Below are 8,239 nucleotides of genomic sequence, written 5' to 3'. Positions count from 1 at the left end.
TATTATTATTATTATTATTATTATTATTATTATTATTATTATTATTATTATTACAAGGGTCATTTCAACACTAGAGTAATTAATACTGTCTGCCAACTATACACACTGTATATACTGTATATACTCTTATACTGTATATACATGTAATTGGGGTTTTGTTCATACTAGTGAAGGCTGAATGGACATTCTGATCTATATATCATCTATATCTATCTATATCTATATATCTCTATCTTTATACACACATATTGTATATACTACATATACTGTGTGTGCATGTGTGTATGTATAGATAGATGATATATAGATATAGATGTGGTTGTTAGGCTTCTTGCTGCCCTACAAGGCAGAATGGAAGAGGCCAAAAGGGCAGATAAGGGGGAGATAAGGAGGGAGGGGAGTTGTTTATGTTACTGAGGCTCGGGGGCCTTGGAGGGATCAAACCTGGAATGGATTGGAGGGGTGCTTGCTTAGATTCTCTATTAACAACAGAAACTGGAGTTGCTGGAATTGCCACCACTAAGCAATATTGTCATATGATAATTCACTTTATGACTGCATTGCTTAGTGAAAGAATTTCTGGTTCCAATTGTGGTTGTAAGTCAAGGACTACCTGTATCTGCCATTGCTCCTTTTCTGGGCTTCCTTACTCTGACTGCATACAGTATGTTGCTATGGACTGAGCTATATGTGAGGGGTAACATCCTTGACAAGACTATTGGAGAATAAGCATGGTTAACTTGGATCAAATACCAGTTTATTAATTGTTTAGTGCAAAAAAGGAACAAGCTGTTGAAAGCTGTGTGTTATTTCTGCATGTTCCTGCAAGCAATATAAAATCCATTGTTGTAAGAGCAGTCAGTTTGAATCTGCAGATGACTGCAATGAACACATCACAGCTTAGCAGACTTTGCTACCTTTTGCCTGATTGATTTGCTTTGAGTTGGGGCCTAAATTATCAGTTCTTTATCCTCAATCCTGTTGCACTGTGGTATGTACTGTATGCTAAGTCTGTGCACATATATAGGCATGCATATATTATCTTAATAAGGATACTATTTGAAAATTCTAAATTAATATATGTAAATTAAAATAATAAAACATTGTAAAAAAACATGAGCATTAACAGGGTTTGAAATAAGAGGTAGCTTGAGGCCATGAATGTAACTAAGAAGTCATTTAAAAATTATTAACATTAGGCCCAGTAGAGCTATACCAAAGGTACAGCTGCAGTCGTGATTCTTAGTGTAAGCTAGCAGCTCTGAAATTTTACTCTGGTGATTGCAGCTGTAAGCTGCGCTAATACTGTACGGATCTTTCTCTCCACCTGCTATGGATGCAGTCATAAAAATGTAATACTAATGCAGTGTCAAAGACAGTGCTTACCTAAAAAAAAGAAGAAATGCAGTCTTTAGGATGACTTCCAGATCACAGAACTTCAGATGATTCTAAATGTCACAAAGCGATACAGAAAACTCTAAGAATATATGTTTAAGAATATACCTAATGATACCTATTTCTAAACATGAGGGTAAAACTCATTTTGCTTTCATTCTAGTGAGGATTTACCCAGCTTGCATTTCTCTAACCTGTATATAAATCCATAGCAAATGGAACAAAAATACCACCTCAAGAGCTTCAGATTTGAAAGATTTAAATTTGATCTGTCAATCAAATCAAATCGTACCTGCAAAGCTTGCAAGACTGATGTCAGCCCTCCAGGTAAATCAGACAGGAGGCATCACTAGATGAGGAACATCTACTTTATTGTAAGGCTATAATAACAGAATCTTGCAAGTCTGAAACTTCCTGCTGCCACTTTTAACTACTTGATTCATTAGGGCGGGTCCTTCCTAAATTTCTTTCTGTAACCATTAAGCCATTGGCTCTTATCTCTCCTGCCTGATGATTTTCTAGCAGCATCTCTTCCACTCATGCCAGAAGGTCATCCACACATTCCATTACATCACCCTCCCTTTTGGACTTATCTTCTCTTCCTGAGTTTCCAGGAGAAATAGGTTGTGGGTAGTCAGAATGAAATGTAGCTGTGTCGCTCCCCTTTTCTCCTGGCAAATCCCTCTACCTCACCAAGCATCCCATAAATCATCTCTAGTTGAAGTGGCACTTGCCCCTCCCACAGGAATCTGTTGACTTCCTGTGTCTTATATACCTAATGTGGAAGGAGATGGCCCATTCCCTCCTACTCAGTTTCTTGGTATACTTGAAACTCCATTCATCCCATAGAAAAGCTCCTCCTGTTTCTCCCAGTCAGCACTTGACACTTGCAAGGCAGGTAATTCCCTAGGGTTTGTTGGGATATTGGTTGTAAAAATAGTGTGCCACTTGTGGTGTGTTAACATCTGTTGCTGCCTCCCCTGATTTTTATGACACTTGGTAGCCTTTTCAGTATATTAAATTCTCGACCTGCTTCCTCTACATCTAGAGTCTAACATCACTTCCACCTGTACTGTTCCTCCCTGTGTACCAGAATGGGACTGGGGATGCTGTCTGTGAATGTAACATATTAGTTCAGGGGTAGGCAACCTCGGCTCTTTTATGACTCATGGACCGCAACTCCCAGAATTCCTGAGTCAGCTATGCTGACTCAGGAATTCTGGGAATTGAAGTCCATGAGTCATAAAAGAGCCGAGGTTGCCTACCCCTGTATTAGTTGAATAAATAGGGGATAGTCTACAGCAGGGATGTCAAACTGCTGGCCCATGGGCCGGTTGCATCATATGGAGGCCACGCCCACCCCAGCTCCAGCTATGCTGCAAGTTTGACACCTGTAGTCTACAGCCTTGTCACACTCCTTTGTCAGTTTGGATCCAGTCTGTTTCTCCATATTCTGTCTGTATTGTGGATTCCTTACTTCTATACTGTATATGTTTCTTGTGACGACAATGAGATGTCCTTGTATTCCTATTTTTCTGAGCATGTTCCACAGTTTGATATGGTCAACAAACAGAGGTCTTTCTATATCAATGAAGCACATGCCAACTTATTTTCTCTAATTTTAGGCTTTCTCAGTAATTCAGTTTGCACCAGCAATAATGTCTTGTGTTCTTTAGCATTTTCAAAAGCCAACTTGAATATATGGCATGACTTTTTTCCATTTAGGGCCCTGTTCTGCATTAGATGACTCTAACCATTGTTTTGCTAGAACGTGAAATTAATGATATTGTATGACAGCTTGTACACTCTGTTAACTTTCCTTTTGGGGATATTAGAATGCAGGTTGATCTCATCTAATATGTTGGAGACTGTCTTGTTCTCCAAATTTTCTGACAGAGCTTGGTTAGAACTTTGACTGATTCTTCTATTGTTGCTTGCCATATTTCAGTGGACATTATATCTGTTTCTGCAACCTTCCAATTTTGTAATGTTTGAAGTGCTAATTTTATTTCATTTTCTAATGCTACATGTACTTGTAAATAAGGAATATGTTCTAAGATATTTTGGATGTTAACATCTCTACTATACAGCATTCCAATATCCTCCTTCCATCTTAATTTGATCTCCTTTGAATTGGTTTCTATCTGTCTGAGTTCAGAGATTTTTGAAAGAATTTTCTTCATTTTTATGTCTGTTTCCATCAATGCCTTTACAGATGTTGTTGTAATATCATGAAAATATTTTTATTAAACATTATAAATCTATATAAATAAAAATGTAAATGTTCGTTTGTTCAAAATCTTAAATTTCCGAAAGTTCTTCACCGATTGCTTTGAAATTTTGACACAACGTTATATTCGAATACGTGCGTGTTTTTATATACCTACTATTATATATATGTCATACCTGTGACAGGTAAAAACATGCTTTTTTAAAAAAACAGCGCCATCTGTTGGACATAAAAGCAACGCACTTCTTTTCCATTTAACCAGACTGAGCCACAGCAACGTGTGGCCGGGTACAGCTAGTGAAAAATAAAAGCAAATACAAAGTATGAAAGATAAAAACAGAAAAATACTAAAAGATAAGGGAAAGAAAAGAAAAGAAAGAAAGAAAGAAAGAAAGAAAGAAAGAAAGAAAGAAAGAAAGAAAGAAAGAAAGAAAGAAAGAATCATCCCAGCAAGTAAAAAAAGATTTCAATAGCTTGTCACCATTTCTAAATATAACAATCTCTCTTCTCCCCATAATTCATCTCTTTAAATAAAACAAAAAACAAAATCCATAAGCTTTGTCAATCATTCCTTGTCAGCAAAACTCCACTAATGGAAACCAGATATAACTATTTTCCTCTTTTAGCCCTGATTGAACAAACTGACTTTATAAATCTTTCCTGAATTTTAAAGGGTCATACTTTTTAATCCCGTCAGAAAGAGCCCTAGGACTAGTTTTCTGTTCATCTGTTTTTGAGATGAATTTTCATCTTTCAAAACTTTAATAAATTTCTTTTGTAAGTCAAATAAATAACTTTTGTCCTTTTGTCTGTCACCTCCAGAGAAATCTTTCATATATTCAGAAAAAGAAATATCCAAAGTCATTTCCTGGTTCAGTAGTGGTACATTTCCTTTAGGGAATAAATCATCCATCAATTCCCTTTGTATGCCTATATATTTCTCCATATCATTGCTCATTGTAGTTAATTTCAAAAATATCCATTACACCTTGTTCTTATTCTGTAACTTCATTACAACATGCTCTGTCCATTTTATCAAGAAGTTTGTCAAATTTTTCAAAGGTATTGGTAAAAAAAAATGTACAGTGGCTTCTGCTCCATTCTTTCCTTAATGCTCTAACTCTCTCTAGTGTCCAGACTTCATGGTCTCCTTATCACAAAATCCCCCAAACAAATTCCATTTTGTCATGAGAACATTTCTTCTAATTAAATCAAAGCTATAATTCCAAACCAATCTAGATCACTTTTAATCCATTGTCAACTTTCTAAAATCCATATTCTAAGCATTATTTTGCTGTATAATCCCAAACTCCATATATTTCAAAAGGTTCTTTAAAATTAAATTTGCATTGTCTTTATTAAGGGTGTCACCCGATGAATACAAGAAAGACTTGCTGATCCAAAGGGTCTTTATGTCACCAATTTTGTTCAGTTTCTTAGTTGTGTCCAACTCTTAAAGACCCCATGGACCACAGCACGCCAGGCTCCCCTGTCCTCCCATTTCCAGGAGTTTATTCATGTTGTAGCATCAATTATGCTAACTGTCTCATTCTCTGCTATCCCCTTCTCCTTTTGCTTTTAATGTTTCCTAATTATTTTGCAATAAATGTCACCAATACAATTATAAATAAAAGATTTCCAAACAGGGATTAAGAAATCTTTGAAGGTTGCTTTGCAGAGGTGAGATTGGTGGAATCACATCTCTCAATCCTCAGCTCATAAATTGAGTTTAATGGCAGTTTCTGCAGTCTACTATTTGAGGAGTAGCTGTTCTGAATATGGGTGATCTCAATGATCTGTCCTTCTTCTCAGAGAGATTTCACCATCCCAGATCCTGCATTCAGCCACAATTTCCTAACAAACACAGTTCTGCAAATCAGCTGCCACTTCACCATGGCATTCACTGGATGTGTGTCTCAGAAGTTCTTGTAATACTACTTCTTGCCTCTTCTAACAGCTATCTGAAACTCTTTGTTATTGAGATTTTTCTACTTTTTTTTCTTGGTTTGGCTTCTCCTTCTTGGCAATTTCCACAGTCTGTTCTGACATCCAGTTTGCTTCTTTTTATTTTTCCACTTTTGACAGTCCATTTTCACCCTTAACCTTAATAGCTTCTTTAAGGTCATTGCATAATTCTTCTGGTTCTCTTTCAATAAACTTCAGTACTTCAAAGTGATTCCTGTTGTTTTCCTTGAAAATGGTTGGTATGTATTCAAGATATGTCAGGGAATTGGACAGCAGGACATTTATATTTACAGCAAACAAGATAGTCATACACATCACTATGTTAGGAGGTAAATCATCAGATAAATCACAGAACAACATACAGAGCACACAGAAGAAAAAGGCGGGAAAAAAGGGAAACTCCCCCTTTACACCCAGCAACCAATCACAACATAGATTGCCTGATGCAGAAGCTCGCACTCTCCAACCAATCAATTACCACTGGGTGTTCTGGCCCATTATACGCTTTACTTTTCCAGCTATTAGATTAAATATCTTAATTTCTACAGTCTGTTCTGACATCCAATTTGCTTCTTTCTATTTTTCTATTTTTGTCAGTCTCTTTTCACATTTATTGTTAATAACTTCTTTAAATTCATTCCATAATTCTTGTGGTTCTCTATCAAGTTCAGAACTTCTAAGTGATTCCTGTTGTTCTCCTTGAAAATGGCAGCTAGGTGTTCAAGATGATATCATGGAAACTGACTGGCTTTTTTTAGCTTAACCTGGAGCTTGCATCTGTTCCACAGTCACCACCTGGCCTTGTCTTTGATGCTATGGTCTTTTTTTAGTAATAATATAGTTGATTTGATTTCAGTGTACTCTATTTGGTGATGTCTATGAGCAGAGGCATTGGTGGCAGCAGTGGATGAGCCAGTCTCTTGCTTCACAATAGCAGCAGTAAAATACATAACATTATCTTTTTAAAAATAAAATACATTTATTTGAGGTTATATCCCACCACAATCAGTATTTCTTAGATATACTTTCTTTTTAAACTTTCATCCCTAAAAGGCATAGGAGAAAAGGTGAATTTTCTATTGTTGCCAAAAAACATTTTATAGGAGCTTCTTCAGCACAGAGAAGGTCCACCTAAAGCAGCTGTCAGATTGCATTTGAAGCTTTCAATATGTCACAGGAATTCAACCAGATTTACAATAAAAAAAGCTGAGGTATCTGAGAGGTTTCCTGATCCCAGAGGGTTTACTACCTACAATGTTGAACCTAGCTCAGGAGTTAACTGGCAAAGAGTTGTTCTAACAACTAATATCTTGGCATGTAGTGTTCTAATTTTAAAATAATGTTTTAATGGCATTCCTACTGCACTGATTCTACTTCTCTAAGACACCTTTTACGGGAGGTTATGGGTGCCATGAAAATCCATTACTTTTGAAATAAAGCAAAGCAGCAACAAATGAGGACTGTTTAAAAATCACGTGTTTGTCTTGTTTCAACTTTTGGAAAGAGATTCTTTATGGGCTGTTTGAGTTGTGTTAGTTTTTCTGCAGTAGCAAATTGGTATGGAACAAATTTTTATCTCTCAAGCATTACTTAAGGGTACGCCAAAGAATTCTTACAAAATATACTTATTTCCTAAGAAGGTCCCAAAGATGCTTTTTCAAAAGGCAACTGGACTTTGTTTTTCCTTGAAGATCTGAAGCTTCTTGAATGAGAAGTGAAAGGTCTTCAAGGAAAAACAAAGTCCAGTTGCCTTTTGAAAAAGCACCTTTTGATGACTGAGAATCTCCATAGACATTTCATAAAAATAGGCAAATCCCCTCCCCTCCCCTCCCCAATATGAATGAGGTACAGAAGTAACTGGGAAGCACTATAGTAGAGCACAACTGTGCAGGAATTGTATTTTTTACTGCTTATGTCAAATTCAGTATACTACAAATTTCCATTAATAGCCGTGTTCTCTCTAAGTCAAGACCATGCAATGTCTTAGCATCATGGATTTATTTTTAGATAAGTTTTTTTATTCCTCGTTTTATTCATGAAACTATCCCAAGCATATTTAATCATTACATTTTAAATATGAACGAAAGGACAGTGAATTAGTTACAGAATTGGGATTCTGAGTCCAAAATGTGCTTTCTAAGTCTTTGTTCGATGGAAGAGCTTAATGCAGATAATCTTTGCCTGAATTTTTTTTAACCTCTTATAATAGGGGATTGGGCTCAGATTGGAAAAAGCTAAATTCACATTGGAATGTACATTTGTTTTAATCTTCAGTGACATTGTACATGGAACAATATGAAAAATGTGCCATTGTGAGCAAAAATTTTACTGGTATAGACAATGTTAGAATGAAGGCATTAATGGCATGCAAGAAATAGAAGATGGTGTCCTTACTAGGATGAAAGAGGGAGAAAAGAAAATTGTGATAACTTGAAAGTAGAGAATGTTAAAAACATGATGGGGAAAAAAGACACAATGCAAGTATTAACTTCTCACCTTTCAGCTGCTACCATACAGTTCTCATGCTTTCTTTCTGTTATGATGACTCCCAATAAAATAAAGTCTATATGTGTGAAGAATTCTAGAACTCTTGCTTTTAGCATTGCTCTAGGAAAACTACAAGAAATTAATGTAATAAAAATAAAACCC

Source organism: Protobothrops mucrosquamatus, unplaced genomic scaffold (genome assembly GCF_001527695.2).
Source record: "Protobothrops mucrosquamatus isolate PMUCROS unplaced genomic scaffold, P.Mucros_1.0 scaffold4601, whole genome shotgun sequence".
Classification (NCBI taxonomy): domain Eukaryota; kingdom Metazoa; phylum Chordata; class Lepidosauria; order Squamata; family Viperidae; genus Protobothrops; species Protobothrops mucrosquamatus.
This window is presented reverse-complemented; position numbering follows the sequence as displayed.